A 13235-nucleotide genomic window follows, 5' to 3' on the forward strand; every position below is an offset into this window, starting at 1 on the left:
GATTTTCATCATTCCACCTAGTTGTCGGCCGTTTTCGACTGCGCTTCCCTTCTTTTTTCACCCATTCCGTGACTCCAATGCTCCCTCACTTACCCATAGATACTCTACGCATAACTTGGCTTGCCCATCTCAATTTATTTTTTCTTTTAATGTCGACTGAAATAGCGGCTATCTCCGTTTCCTCTCAGATCCACACCGCTCTCTGCCTGTTTCTTAACATTACGCCGAAAATTTTTCGATCCACCGCTCCTTGCTCGGTTCTCAACTTGTTCTCGAGGTTTTTTTGTTAACCTCGAAGTTTCTGCCCCATATATTTCCACCAGTAGAATGCAATGATTCCACACTTTTAGTTTCAACGACAGTGGTAAGCTAACAGTCCGGATTTGGTAATGCCTGTCGTATTCACTGCAACCCGTTTTGATTATACTGTAACTTTACTTATCATGATCACGGTCCACTTTTAGGTTACACACAGACGGACAATCCAGGAAGTAGGTGGAGTTCCCAAAGAATGTTATAGTCGGATTTAGAACAAAACGTTTACGCACGAATATATAGGAAGGTGACAACAAATAAGTAAAGAAATCTACGAGCATAACAAAGCCTGTTCCAACCAATGAGAATCTTTGGGCAGTGTATTCCAATCAATTTGTTTGCTTGCGAAGATAATAAGGCTGAGAAGCAGTGCGCTATACGCGAATTTTGAAATATTCGTTCCACTTCAAAACAACAAGGATGTATTTTAATTAATATGCCTCCCAGACGAGTGAACTCACAGTTGATATTTTTAAAGTTATATTAACGATAATTCTTCCTAATTATCAGTGAAGTTATATTTCTTCTAGTTAGAGTGCGCAGCAGACGACTGTGCTTGTGTCTTACTTCATTCCTTTTTTAGCTTTCGCACTCTTCAACTACAATAGACCACATCCAGCTCACCCAAGTCTCAATTCAGTGGCAACACTAGCCCTCGGGACACCCGCTCACCTTGTAAAAAATGTCGGCCGGTTCCGCGGGGTGCGACAGGCCTCCGGTTTGCGAGGGTTTTCAAAACTCAACACACCGACCACTCGCTGGAAAGTTGGCTTCACGGTGCACGCCACAACCTTTACCGCATGCGCGGTGACTACTTTATGTACGCACTGATACACTGGATCAAAAAAAAGCTTTCTCGTATCATCCCGTCTCCATTAAAAAAATGAAAAAGAAACGCCATAAATACAGATAGGAAGACGTGCCGCTACTATTGTCGCCCTTTCTGGCAGAAACGCATAAATCCGTTCCTTCCCAGCTTTTTATTCTGCTTTTCTGTCAGGCCGTAAATTATCTTTTGTGTGGACACTTGCGGGGGTCTTTGATGTCGCGACAACCCTGTCATATCAGGGTTTGTAGAGCGGCCCTCAGCTTTCATCACTGACTGACACTGCGCGTTGGACTGGTTGGACACGACATCGTCATCAAAAAGAAAAAAAAGGGAAAAAAAACGTTCTAGACAGGCGTTATCTAATAGAGATCTTCCTATATTGAAGAAATGTCAACAGCTTCGCTTACGCTTGATTTACTACTTTTGCGAATGCTATGCCATACAAGCACGCAAAAAGAAAGAGAATCCTCTAGTATGTGCATCTATACGCGGTAAAAAGAAAGAGAGAGAGCAGAGGAGAAGGCGCCGAGGTTACTTTGTAGTTATGGCGTTGGGCTGCTAAGGTCGCGCGTTCGTCTCCGGGCCACGGCAGCGGTATTTCGATGGGGCGAAATGCAAAAAACACTGATATATCGCACAGTCAAAAAAGCCCAGGTGGTTGAACTTATTACGCAGTCTCCCATTATGGCGTGCCTTATAAATCATAATTAGGTCGTGGTTCTGGCGCATAATTATTTATGGATTGATTATATTCTCTGCACGCTTGGAGGGACGCCTGACACCGGCAAAAGATGCCGATAGCGAGTTGAGATATGCTAATCTAGGTACAGCCAGGTTAGGACGACGTACTCAGCTTCAACAAAGACACTTCGTCACCAGAACAGGAATTGGCCTCGCTGGGGCAGTGTTCGGCCACTCCCTCCCTCATGATTCATACAATTAACCCATGGCCCTCAGTCCACAGCACCTGACCAAGGCGGCGGCCAGATTTGTAACGCAGCAGAGGGTGCTAAGAATCCCTGGACAGGCCGCCAATGGAAACTGACCCTTGCAACTTTAAACACCCGAACTATTTCGAGTAAGACTCGCTTAGCAGGACTGTTTGAGGAACTATCAGACATTCTTTGGGATATCATTGGCCTTGGTAAGATTACAACAACTGGTGAGGCTGATACAATGCTGACGAACGGCCATGTCCTCTGCTATAGAGGTCTCCTAGATAAGAAGCAATACGAGGTAGCATCCGTAATCCGTAACGACATAGTGGGCAATATTGACGAATTCTACAGCATTAATGAGAGGGTAGCAGTAGTCGTAAGCAAACTTAATAATTGGTATAGATTAAGGTAGTGCAAGCCTGCGATCCAACATCCAGTCACGATGATGACGACGTAGATCAGTTTTATGAAGATGTTGAATTAGTGATAAGAAAAGTTCAAACGCGGTATGCAGTAGTAACGGGCGACTTCAATGCAAAAGTGGGGAAAAAGCAGGTTGATGAACATGCAATTGGCAAATACGGCGTCGATTCTAGAAACGCTAGAGGAGAGAGGCTGGTAGAATTCGCAGAAAGAAATACACTGCGAATAATGAACACCTTTTCAGGAAGCGTAGCAACAGAAAGTGGACCTGGAAAAGCCCTAGTGGCCAAACAAGAAATGAAATTCATTTCATACTTCCAGCTGATTCCAGTCTAGTGCAGGATGTAGAAGTGTTAGGTAGGGTAAAGTGCAGTGATCATAGGTTAGTGAGGGTTAGGATTCACTCCAATTTGAAAAGAGAAAGGATGAAATTGGTCAAAAACAAAAAGGCCAACCTAGAGGCAGTAAGTGTAAAAGCAGACAAATTCAGGCTGGTACTTCCAAACAAAAATGACATAGAGGTCATGAATGAAACCGTAACTAGGCTGGCTTCAGAGGCAGCAATAGAAGTGGGTGTAAGGCCCCAAGGCAACCAGTAAGTAAGCTCTCCCAAGTAACAAAGGACCTAATAAAGAAACGACAAAGAATGAAAGTGTCCAACTGAAAAGATCAGATAGAATTCGCGGAACTGTCAAAACTGATCAACAAGGAGAAAATACGGGATCTTCGAAATTATAACGTGATAAAGACTGACGAAGCCATAAAAAATGGACGCAGTCTGAAATCAGCGAGAAGGAACCTTGGCATATGTCACGACTCAGCGTCGATGCGTTAGCTCCTCCTGAGTAGTGGCATAAGGGGGTGGAGTCTGGTGCCTGGCTTTCGCCAATTACCGTCGTGAACGAGACAAAGGCCTGATGAAGTCAAGCAAAAGCAGTAATTTAATGTGATTGCTCAGCAACATAAGAAACTGGCGTTATTAACTATAGTGGATATGCATATGTTAGTCGGAAACAGTAAAGTGACAATTCCAAAAAACAGGTGTAAACAAGTTAAACAATTACTATGTGCAATCGCAACATGAACAATGAACATCAGTTCCAACTAGATTCCTAAACAGTAATCGAGAAGGCAAATATTTAGAGTCCACAGTCCACAGAATGAAAAGCGACATACAGTCAACCGGGCGCGCCGGCAGTCCGTCCCAACCGATGCGGCCCGTAAGTGACCCTCGAAGTCAGCGCCTCGACGTCGGCGGCTGGCTTCCACGGCGGCTGGCGGTGTTCGGTGTCGGGGCGTGATGTCGGCAGCTTATTCGCCCGGGAGTTGCTCGGCGTTCGTTTATCGTCCCCGGAGCAGACTGGTGAAGTGTAGGATCGGCGCGTTTTTATAAACCTCTCGAGGCGCCAGCGTTCACCTCTTGTCGTCTAGACATGGATCACACACGCGCACACTGGTCCTCGCCGCAGTTCGGGCTCCACTGGCGGTCACCTTCACCGGCAGTCAATTTAATCACACACAAAACAATAGCTGCGGACGAATACGGCTTCACGTAGGCCGGGCTTGCTTCCACCGTGGTTTAGACTCTGCTTGCGGTCACCTTCACTGGCAAGCAATCTAATAACACACAAAACAACAGCCACGGATGCACCCAGCCTCACGTAGCCCGGGTGTGTAGCCACCAAGGTTTCAACCCTACCAGCGGTCACCTTCTCCGATGAACAAATTAATCACACACATTACAGCAGTCACGAACACGCGTAGCTCAACGTGCTCTGGATGCACCCAAGATCACGTTCTCCACCGTTTGCGAAACTGTGCGGCACGTAGGCTTGCGGCCCATTCTTTAAGAAGCGATGCTTAATAGGCGTGTATACATAGGATGCGGGGGCGGAGAATTGAAGAAATAACGCGACTTTTGTGACAGCATAGGACAAACCAATATGTATGCACTGAAAGATAAGCAGGGCGACATCATCAGCAATCTTGAAGGTATAGTAAAAGCAGCGACAGTATTCTACCTGCACAGTACCCAGAGGAGTCATAATACCTCCACTGGAAGCAGTAATGAACAGGATACATAAACTCCTCCGATAACTAGTGATGAGGACTGAAGGGCCTTGAAAGACATGAAACGTGGAAAAGCGGCAGGACAAGATGGAATAACAGTCGATTTAATCAAAGATGGAGGTGACATAATGATTGGAAAACTGGCGGCTCTCCATACGAAGTGTCTATGGACCTCAATGGTCCCGGAAAACACCAATAATGCAAACATTATACTAATCCACAAAATGAAAGACGTTAACGAACTGAAAAATTATAGGCCCATTAGCTTACTCCCAGTAATATAGAAAATATTCACCAAGATAATTTGCCATCGAATAAGAAAAACATTAGACTTTAGCCAACCAAGGGAACAGGCAGGTTTCAGGAAGGGATACTCGATAATGGATCACATCCATATCATCAATAAGGTAATCGAGAAATCTACACAGTACAATCAGCCTGTCTATATGGCTTTCATAGATACGAAAAGGCGTTTGATTCAGTAGAGATACCAGCAGTCATAAAGGCATTATGTAATCAGGGAGTACAGACCGCTTACGTGAATATCTTCGAAAATATCTAGAGAAATATCTAGAGAAGTCCTGTCTACTTCTAATCTCTGTCTGTGTCACTTCGCGCTACAGTCGAAGAATTTCTAGCCACTTCACAGCTAGCTTAATTCTACACAAGAAACGTAGGAAGATACCTATAAAGGAAGGGGTCGGGCAAGGAGACACAATCTCTCCAATGCTATTCACTGCGTGCTTGGAAGAAGTATTCAAGCTACTAAATTGGGAATGCTTGGGAGTAAGTATCGACGGCGAATATCTCGGCAACCTTCGGTTTTCAGATGACATTGCTCAATTCAGCGACACTGCAGACGAGTTACAAGAAAGGATCGAGGACTTAACAGCGAGAGTGTATGAGTGGGTATGCAGAAGACAAAGATAATTATCAATAGCCGGGCCAGGGGACAAGAATTCAGGATCGCCAATCAGCTTCTAGAGCGTGTGAAAGAATGTGTTTTCCTAGGTCAATTATTCACAGGTAACCCCGATCATGAGAAGGAAATTCGCAGAAGAGTAAAAATGGGTTGGATCGCATACAGCAGGCATTGTCAGATCCTGACTGGAAGCTTACCATCATCATTACAAAGAAAGGTGTACAATGAATGCATTATACCGGTGGTGACATTTGGGGCAGAAACTTGGAGACTGACAAAGAAGTTCGAAAACAAGTTAAGGACCGCGCCGAGAGCGATTTAACGAAGAATCTTAGGCGCAACGTTAAGAGACATGAAGAGAGCACACGGGTTTAGCCGATATTCTAATTGACGTTAAGAGAACAAAATGGAGCTGGGCAGGTCATATAATGCTCAGGTCAGATAACCGTTGGACTACTAGGGTTAGAGTATGGGTGCCAAGAGAAGGGAAGAATTGGTTGGCGCATGACAGGAGGCGTAATTGGAGATCGCAGGGAGAGGCCTTCGTCCTGCAGTGGATATAAAATAGGCTGCTGCTGTTGATGATGATGATATATTTATCTATTTCATTTGCGAAAAAAAGGAAGCTTTGGCTTCGGAACTCATATCTAAGTACACGAATACGCCGAAATTGTTGTCCCGGCACCCACTGCACTGAATTTGTTGATATTTGTTGCATTTCAAGGGGGAAAAGTGTTTAAGCAAGCTGCACTGTGAAAAATTCGACGTTGTTTTTGCTGCACTTTTTCCGGCTGTATCGGCTGCCAACTATTTCCAGCAAAATGTAGAGATGTCTATAATTTGGTTCCGCAGTACTACAGCAACAAGCCGTTACATTTATAGTATTTCCCATAAAATATACACAATACTGTAATTTCATTCCACTTCACCGTAAAGTCAAGGCTATAACATTTAGAAGAACTTGCCGTAAAAAAATACAAAAGTCTAATTCTATTCCGTGGCACCGATAACAGGCAGTTATATTACAACGATTGCCGTTCTAGCAGGAAGGTGCTTTACAAAGTACGGTACATGTATTGAGACTTTACCAGAAAAAAAGTGAAGTGAAAATAGGTGACTGATTTTCCTGCGTTTTTGTAACGTTGCAATAACATTACTGCGGTGAATCGCGTCTTCTGTACTTCCTGGAAATAAACATAACCGCTTTTATTTGTATAGTAGTTTACACCTTCCATAAGTATCAGAAAGTAAAATTTTTGTTTCTTTAGTAACAGACTTACGTTTCCTCGTAAAAATCACATTTTTATTAGTGCAGACGTGCAGATTTCTTAAATGCGTGTTGGCCAGGAGAGTGTTTTTGTTAGACTTAGTCCGAGATATTTGTATTGATCACACTTGTTGATAGACATGTTGTGAAGGGAAGAAGAAAAATGTCCTGTGAAATATTTTTGTGTTATTCTAAAGGGAACATATATTTTTCTTATTAAGTCCTATGCCGCATTGCTGGCGCCATTCATCAATTAGTAGCAGGGCTTCTTGAAGTAAAACATGATTCTTTACTTAACATATTTCTTTAAACCCAACGCAGTCATCTGCAAATTATCGAAAAAAGATTTCATTACGTAAGATCCTAAATAAATCACTAAGAAAAATTAAAAGCAATAACGAACCTAACAGACTACGCTGCGCTATACCTGAAGGAACACTCAGAATAGTAGAACAACTCTTGACGTCATCAAACTGATCTCTGCTAGGTATGCATTGATGCATTTATTAATACCTGGTTAAAACCCCACACCTCAAAATTTAAACATTAGTGTTCCAGGAGGCACTTTACCAAAAGCGCAGCAAAAATATAGAAAGAACACAACACTCTGCCCGGACATGTGAAGCGCTCGCGAAATGTGATGCACTGTAGTTACAATTTGAGTTACTGTGGACATAGTTCTAGTTCATGTTGATACGATGGCAAAACATTGTTATCTGAAAATTTCGTGACCGTAACCTGCAACAACGTGTTCTGATAACTTCCAGGAAGCACTAGTGGTAGAAAGAGAGCGGTCATTATATGAACAGACATCTCCCATTTAAAAAAAAAGCGCACAAGAAGTACTGTACGCCAATCAGCTGGTATCTTACCACAATCGAGTGATATTTTGAAAGACGGGTGAGAAAGTGTGCTATTTGCTCAGCATAGCGCCTTACGGATGCATTGGTTAGCTATGCCATCAGATGCCGAAGATATCTTTAGGAATAAGTTGAAGCAGCATCCCTGGAACACTCTCAAGGGTTTTTCACTACTTCTTTAGTTGTACGTGATGATGTGTCAAGTTTGGGTCATGCAATCCTGGAAAATGAAAACACTCCAGAAGAATCTATAAAAATGACTGGCGATTTGAGTTAATTCGTTATCCTATCGTTATCATCAACCTCTATTTTCGACACTTAATCTTTATTTTTTACTGAGATAACAGCAAAATGTACCGAGATCAGACAATAAAATCTCGAAGGGTATCATTAATAAGTAATTTCTAGCGTCTTTAACACTCTAGCAATTTTTCTTTCACTTGAGAAAATTGTGCTGTACCAATTTTAAGCTGCCTTCAAGGCCTCATAATTTTACGTTTCTTCTGGATAACCTGGATTAGGACGATGTTTCGCGATTCAAAATTTTGCTACTGTGTTCTTCACTGTCACCTCAGTGGGACACCTGTTAGAGGTGCTTCTTTGTGTGACGGAAGCCCCCTGCTTTCCCAAACCGGAAAGACATCGTCAACGTCGCGACAGGCCATCGAGCTAGTAGCAGACCACAAGGTCTGCAACCCAAAACGTTTAGGAAGATCACTGCCAGGCCAACAGCGAAACAACACCTGAGCGAGGACTTCTGCCCAGGATTTACAAGAGGATAAAGGCTAACACAACAGGCGAAATGACAGCACCCGTGTCGCCAATCGTCCTGCAACAACCCACGAAGCCACGAAACTTTCGTGGACCATTGGTTGAATACGCCGAATGCTGGCAGGAGAAGTACGGTAGGGTCGCGACGTTCAGCAGCTGTAACTTTGAGAACAAATTGTGCTATGTATACTTTTCATAGGAAGATACCGCGAGGTCCTGGTTTGAGCACTTTCAGTCGACCCTGACGACATGGGACCTTTTTCGCAACGGCTTCCTGCAGACCTTTACGAGCGTCGTGTGCAAGGAAAGGGCAGAAGCTTTGCTGGAAGCCCCAGTGCCGCTGCCAGACCGCTGCCATTTACACAAAAGAGATGACCCGTCTGTTTCGCTGTGCCGACCCGAATACATCTGAGGAGAAGGAAGTTCGTTTACTCACGTGGGAAGTTGAGCAAGAACTCTTCACTGGATCGACTCGCAGCCCGCACAATACAGTTTCGGAATTCTCAAGCCACGGCCTTCGGAAAGGTGCCAGAAATACGCAGTACGCAACACCACCGCGAAGTTCTTATGTCGAACAACAAAGTCTAAGCACTTCACTCGGACGAGCTCCGAGAAGTCATCAAGGCTGCCTTCGCGAAGAACTGCGTCAAAACTTTCCCTGCGTCGCAGCCTCAAATGGCCTCGATCATGGACATTGGTAAGGAAAAAATTCAACGGTCACTGCGAGCTCCCGATGTGCAGCCCGAATCACCGCAGCCGCCGCCTGAAGCAATGATGTGTGTTCAATGGGGCTGGTTGGGTCATCTTTAGAATAAAAAACACAAGCAGCGCGACACAGGACGAGCGAGTAAAGAGCACAGACAGGACAGAGCGCTGAGTAGCAACCAAATGCTGTATTTTCAGAGGCAACATATAAAGACATTATTTAAGGCAACATAAAGAACAGAAAAAGAAGAATAAGGGTTAGCCACGGAGATAATCCAGTTCTTTTGTGGATAGCGCTAGGGACGCAGAACTGCCGGATGCGTCGCCACTTGTGAATATGCAAAATGCCTCAAAGATTTTCTGCGCACGCTTTTCAGTATATCTTCCAATTATTTCGCGCTTCTTAAAGATCGGGGTGCAACCACACGTGTTACAGTGGGCAGCCAGATGACTGTACGACTTTCCTTTTAGTGAAGCCGCATGCTCACGCAGGCGATTAATAATGAACCTGCCCGTTCGGCCGATATAGCAACGTTTACAATCAAGCGGGATTTTACAGACCACCTGCGTTGTACAGTTGATGAACCCGTGAACATGATTCTTATAGCGAATTTTACGCGCGGCAGTATCCGCACTGTTGACTATTTTGCACAACCCGTTCAGTTTATTAGGTGCACTGCACACAACCTTCACTCCTGCCTTAGCCGCAATTTTCATGATGTTATGGGAAACAGGGGAGGCATACCCAAGGAATGACGGAAAGCCTAGATCCTCAAGGCGGTGACTTCATAGTTTGTTTTCCGGCCTTCTTTAACTCTTTTACCAGGGCACCAGCAACACTGCACAACCCGTTGGTCGGGTAGCCTGCTGTTGCTAGTCAGTTAACTTGTGCTGAAAAGCTTTGTTTAACAGAGTGCTCGCACGAGCGCTTGAGAGCAGCTCGCAAAGGTGCCTTAGCGATGCCTCGTTGTATGAGTTTGGAGTGCGCAGAATAAAATGTGAGAATCCCTTTCTTTGAGCGAGTTGAGTAGCTCGAGCACACGTGATGAGGCGTAAAAACAATTTTAGTGTCCACAAACCTTGGTGGGCTCCTCCGTAATAAATGTTTCTCCTCCTCCTCCTCCTCCTCCTCCGTTGTAAATCCAAAATCCCTTGTTATCTCACTGAAGGCATCTATAATTGTCTTTGAGGTTAACTCCGTGTCACAAGGGCCAAATGGATAAAATACTAAAAAATCGCCAACAAAGCGGAATATTCTAACGGCTGTCATCTGCAGGCGAGCGAGTGAGCCCCTGTCATAGCGTGCCAACAAAATGTCGCTAAGTACGGGTGCCAAACATGAACCTTTACACACTACTTGATTTTGAATTAAAAGCTTATTGTCATAAGAAAGATTACCATCAGCAGGCTACCCGACCAGCATGTGGTGCAGTGTTGCTGGTGCCCTGGTAAAAGAGTTAAAGAACGCCGGCAAACAAACTAAGCAGTCACAGCCTTCGAGATCTAGGCTTGCCGTCATTCCTTATGTACACCGTGTTTCCCATAACATTATGAAAATTGCGGCTAAGGCAGGAGTGAGGGTTGTGTGGAATGCCCCTATAATAAACAGAGCGTGTTGTGCAAAATAGTCATCAGGGTGGATACTGTCCAGCGTAAAAGTTGCTATAAGAATCATGTTCGCGGGTTCATTGACTGTACAACGTAAGTGCATGGTCTATAAAATCCCGCTCGATTGCAAACGTTGCTATATCGGGCTAACTGGGAGGTGCAATAATGATCGCCTGCGCGAGCATGCGGCTTCACTAAAAGGAAACCCGTACAGTCATCTGGCTGCCCACTGTAACACTTGTGGTTGCACCTCGATCATTAAGACGTGCGAAATAATTGACAGATAAAGCAAAAAGCGTGCGTAGCAAATCTTTGAGGCATTTTTCATATTTACAGGTGGCGACGCATGCGTCAGTTCTGCGTCCCTCACGCTATCCACAAAAGAATTGGATTATATCCTTGGCTAATGCTTTTACTTCTTTTTCTGTTCTTTATGTCGCCTTCAATGATGTCTTTATATTATTACGATATCATCGAGCAATGCTCAAGGGACGAGCCACCGCGAGAACGACAACGAAGTGGTTCTGTGCCCTTGGCGCGAGCGAGTGTTAGCCTGGCGGTGTGGTTCCAGTGTAAATAGCCTGTATATAGCCTTTTTCATCTGTGTCTTTCCACACGTAACATTCTGGTAGAGGTCAGCGATCCCCATCCTCCCCACGGAACTCCGGAGCGGTTGGTACATCGCCTCTGCAACGGCTTCGGCTTGTCCGGCTCCTGCAATCATCATGGTTGCCCAACATCACGATCCTGGTGTGTTCTTTGGCCAGGAGGGAGAGGACGTTAACGAATGGATCAAGGTCTATGAACGCGCCAGTGCTAATAACAGGTGGGACCCAACGATCATGCTCGCCAATCTCATCTTTTATCTCGGCGGCACCCGACGCGTGTGGCACCAAACGCATGACGAAGAGATAACCACTTGGGACAGTTTCAAAGAAACGCTCAGGGAACTGTTCCGCGACCCCATTGGGCGCAAGGCTGCCGCGAGAAAGGCTCTTGCGTCTCGTGTCCAGACATCTACAGAGCCCTACGTTTCATACATCCTCGACGTCTTGGCTCTATGCCGCAAAGCTGACGATACTATGTCTGAAGCAGATAAAGCGTCGCATGAGCTAAAAGGCATCGCCAACGATGCTTTCAATTTGCTTGTTTTCGGCCACGTCTCGACTATCGACGCCATCATCAAAGGATGCCGTCGCCTTGAACAAGCTAAGAGCCGCCGTATCAAACATAACATCAAGCGGCTACCCAACACTGCTGCTACGTCGACATGTGAAGGTCGACCGCGTCAGACCACCCCCTGTGACAACGTAACCGGTATTGTTCGCAGCGAGCTCGAGGCCACCTGTTCGCCAGCTTTCTCCGCGACGCCTCCCAATCCACCAGCAGCAACGATTGCGATGATTCAGGCCGTCGTCAGACAGCGATTTCGGAACATGGGTCTCAACTTCGTGTGTTCATCGTCTCCACCCACAGAAGATACAGAAAATGGTCATGACGGACCAGTCTTCTGCGCAGGCTGAAGACCTTTACCAAGTATTATCATCCTACAGAGGTATATTCGACTTCGACGGTCGCCCTGTAGGCCGGCCAGACGCTCGCGGTCAAGCATCGGATTATTACTGGCGATGCCCGCGCTGCACCCGTCGCCCGGCTGCCCGTGGTGCGAGCACGAACGGGCCGATATGGCCCATGTGCTTTGCGAATGCCAACGCCACGTGGAACAAGGACAAAGAGGAAGGGGGAATACAACAGCAGAACCCTCTGAAGCGGGGTGCCTCGCTGAGAGATGGCAAGCCGCCCTCCTCAGCCAGGCAGCGGAAGACCTGGAGTGGGTCGTCCAGCGGGCCAGGGCCGTTGCCGAGGATCTCGAAAGATCTTCCTCGGGCGATGGACCCCTGGCAGCCTTGCCCCGGTCTCCAACATCAACAACCGCTGGACAAATAAAGTTTATTCCTATCCTATCCTTACTGGCGATAGTACTCCTATTCACCGACGACCGTATCGAGTTTCTGCGTCGGAACGCCGAGTAATTCAAAGTGAAGTGAACAAAATGCTAGATAAAAACATAATTGAGCCTTCTTCGAGTCCCCGGGCGTCAGCTGTAGCGTTGGTTAAGAAGAAGGATGGCACGTGGCGCTTCTGTGTAGACTACCGTCATCAGAACAACATTACTAAGAAGGACGTCTACCCTCTCCCACGTATAGACGACGCCCTTGACTGCCTCTACGGTTCCAGCTATTTCTCTTCTATTGATCTTCGTTCTGGATGCTGGCAGATTGCTGTTGACGATATCGACAGAGAAAAAACCGTGTTCATCACACCTGAAGGCCCATACCAATTTAACGTGATGACGTTTGGATTATGCAACGTCCCTGCCACCTTTGAGTGTATGATCGACTCCTTGCTCCGAGGTTTCAAACGGTCCACATGTCTCTGCTACCTCGACGACGTCATCGTCTTCTCGCCCACATTCGACACTCCCCTTGAGCGTCTAACAGCTATACTTGACGTATTTCGAAAGGCG

The 13235-nt window shown here is 45.7% G+C and overlaps 1 protein-coding gene across 1 annotated transcript in view; it reads right to left on the reverse strand.

Moving 5' to 3' along the window:
• LOC126517910 (arylsulfatase B-like) overlaps positions 1 to 1819 on the reverse strand; it is a 307571-nt gene extending 305752 nt beyond the window's left edge. Inside the window, exon 1 of the mRNA XM_050167739.3 lies at positions 988 to 1819. The gene's annotated coding sequence lies outside the window, so the exon portion shown is untranslated. The remainder of the gene's footprint in view (positions 1 to 987) is intronic.
• Positions 1820 to 13235: the final 11416 nt, after the last annotated feature.

The sequence above is a fragment of the Dermacentor andersoni genome, chromosome 11, assembly GCF_023375885.2.
Source record: "Dermacentor andersoni chromosome 11, qqDerAnde1_hic_scaffold, whole genome shotgun sequence".
NCBI lineage: Eukaryota > Metazoa > Arthropoda > Arachnida > Ixodida > Ixodidae > Dermacentor > Dermacentor andersoni.